The sequence below is a fragment of the Meriones unguiculatus genome, chromosome 5 (assembly GCF_030254825.1).
Source record: "Meriones unguiculatus strain TT.TT164.6M chromosome 5, Bangor_MerUng_6.1, whole genome shotgun sequence".
Classification (NCBI taxonomy): domain Eukaryota; kingdom Metazoa; phylum Chordata; class Mammalia; order Rodentia; family Muridae; genus Meriones; species Meriones unguiculatus.
In genome coordinates, this window is record NC_083353.1 from 12,850,392 (window position 1) to 12,853,568 (window position 3,177).

Sequence of the window (3,177 nt, forward strand, 5' to 3'; positions counted from 1 at the left end):
CTCCCTGGTAAAGCTTCTGTAACCTTCCAAAAGAGCTCCGAGAGAAGATGGATGAATATTCCAACATGTGAGCCTGTGGCAGGCATTTCACATTCAAACCACAGCAAGCCTGAACCATGGCAGTGTCCTCATTTTCCAGGAGTGATAGCATGGCCTTTAATCCCAGCACTCAGGTGACAGGAACAGCAGGTCTGTACAAGTTCCAGGCTAGCCTATCTATATAACGTGTTCTAGGCCAGAATGACATAGTGAGATCCTGTTTTTTAAAAAGCAAGCAGACAAACAAAGCCCATTTAAACATGAATGAAAGCATCTCTGGAAATGTCCCTGTTTGTATTAAGCTGCCTGTAACATCCTTATTAGCACGCAGAGCTCTATAAAGAATCTGTGGGTGTCTGCCTTCATATCCGTGCTCCCACAGGCCTTCACCTTCCAGCCAGATTGCTGAGCCCTTTCTTGTTAGAAATTCTGGAGGTGCTGCTAAAATGGAGTAAAGCAGACAAATGGCCCTTTATTCAACTGTTCCTGTCTCTTGCACACAGGTCCCCGAAGTGTTCCTGGAGCTAATCAGCCTCTGCCCTAGCTAGGTTCTCCCCATCCGGGCACAGGTTCTGGGTGCTATGCAGCCTTTTGGGGTCTGCCCCATCCTCATCACCCTAGCAAAGCCTAATTTTCCATCCCTTCCTCTAAGCCAGGAGAGCAAGTCCTGGGAGCCAGGCTTAGTAAGCAAACACAGAGGGCTGTGGCATCACAGATAGGAACTGTGGGGGTCTGGAGACTAAAAGCAATTCCTGAGCTTACATTGGCTGGCTTGGAAGGGGCTGTGGTTGAGGGGCACTGAGAAGTGGCTGTGAGGCGGAATGGGGAAGTTAACCTCGGCGTTAACCTCTGCTGAACTCAGGAGGTCCAGATCATTTGAACAAAGGGGTATTTCTGACTTGCTAGGTGATGTGGTACACGCCTGTAATCCCTGTGGGAGAACCAGCAGCCTAAGCAAGCTTGGTCATAGAACAAGTTCAAGGCTAGCCTGGGCTAAGTGAGACCCTGTTTCAAAAAACAGCAAGCAAACAAAATAATGTCAGCAATATTTGCGTCACCTGGCTTCTTCATCAATTCACTTGTGAATGAAGTCACACTCACATACACACACACACACACACACAGGAGAGGGGAAAAATCTGTCTGGTGGCTGGTCAAGGAGGTAGTCCCAGAAAACAGTGACCCAGGGACACAAGTCTCATTCATCACTTACGGACTGGTGCCAGCATTTACAATCTCCTGAGGGGCACTTCCAGACGACGAAACAAATGGGATGCCTTGGACTTAAACAAGGTAGCCCTGAATGGGCCCGTCCTACAAGTCCCTATAGCTGATGGGGAGGTGGCTCTGGAGTGAAGAGAGGAAGGAAAGAGGGACCTTCTGGTCAAAGGACAGATGCCCAAGAAAAGGACACAGAAAAGCATGACATGGTGGCAAGGGATGTATGGGGCAAGATGAGATAAGTGTGGAGGCGGCTCTGGGTGGCAAGGGCAGAAACGGGAATACCATATCAATAGTTGTATGATGGAGCCTACAGATTCATGCTTTCAGACCAGCCGTGCTCTAAGCAATTACGATGGTTTGCTTTTTTGAGACAGGGTCTCATGGGCTTAAGGCCAACCTGGATTTGTTTTGTAATTAAGGATGACCTTAAACCTCTGATCCTGCCTCCACCTCCGAAGGCATGTACTGCCAGATGTGGCTTTAGGCAGTGACTGGGAATAAACCTGGGCTTTATACACGGTGGGCAAGCACTCAGTTAACTGAGCTACATCCAGAGACTTCCTGTGCCTGCATGCGTGTGTGCCTGTGAGTGCATTTGTATGGGCACACGTGTGTGCATATGTGTTCCTGTGTGTGCGTGTGCATGTGTGTGTGCATGTGTGTGTGCGTTTAGTTTGGACTAAATAGTGAGTCCTTGAACTCACTAACTCTGTAGCCAAGGCTGGCCTTGAATTCGAGTAGATTCCAGGTATGGGCAACCAGAACTAACTCTGTTGAGTTTTTTTTGTTTGTTTGTTTGTTTGTTTGTTTTAAGAAGAACTGAGATAGACAATCATGTAGCCCAGGCTGTCCCCAAACTCATGGTATTGCCAAGGATGACTTTGGGCTCCTTGATCTTCCGGCCTCCATCTCCCAGGAGGTAAGATTGCAGGTGTGAGCCGCTACGCGAGGCTGCTTTCAAGCCCTTTTGAACTTGACCACCTTTCCACAGCACTCGCTGTCAGCAGACCCCACCACTACCCCCTAGCTGCCCTTATGCTGTCAGCTGCCCCTGGGGCGCCTGCCTTTGCGACAGGAAGGACTGAAGAGAGACCTTGTTCAGTATGGCTGACGTACGGTGCCAGCCTCCAGTTTCTCTCAATGTTGCTTGGGGGCGGCCCTCCATCATTATCACCGCACTGCTTCGGCTACGCAGGCGCCCAGTCAAAGACTGGTTAGCTAAACCCTACCTGGCTTTAAGACGCGGAACTCAAGGACAGCCGTCCTGTCCTCGCGTTCATCGTCACCGTGGTGTCCATTTCCAAGACCGTCCCCCTCCCTCAGCTGGAATTCAGTTCTGCCTGGGAATTCTGCCAGAACTCTGGGTGGGTCTGAGGGGAAATAGACATGCCTTATGCAAGGCTACAAGGGTCTACAAGGGTCTCAACCCACCAAGGCTGCGGGATCTGGCTACCACACCAAGCAAAGACAGGGCCTGCGAAAGGATGAAGGTGCGCCATCTGGTGGCCCTTGCTGGAGTGGCAGCAGATAAGCGAGACATTTCGTATCGGCTTTTCTGTGATCATGAACAAAAATTAAAATCCAGAGAATAGTCTAATAATTAAAGGCCACACCAGAGCAGAAACAGCAACAAAAGAAAACACCAAAAGAAGTTCTTTAGACCTGATCTCATTATGGTCACTATATCGAGTTTCCAGAAAGCCAGGACCACATGGAAAGATTCTGTCTCAAAAAAAAACAAAATAACTATTTCTATTTTATTTCTCCATTCTTTGAAAAAAATTAAGTAGGTGTATTACATGTGGGAGGGAGTGGCTTGAGCACATGACACCATGTATGTAGATGTCAAAGGCCAACTTTCAAGAGTCCATTCTCCTTCTATCATGGGGGTCCTGGAGATTGAACTTAGGTCAT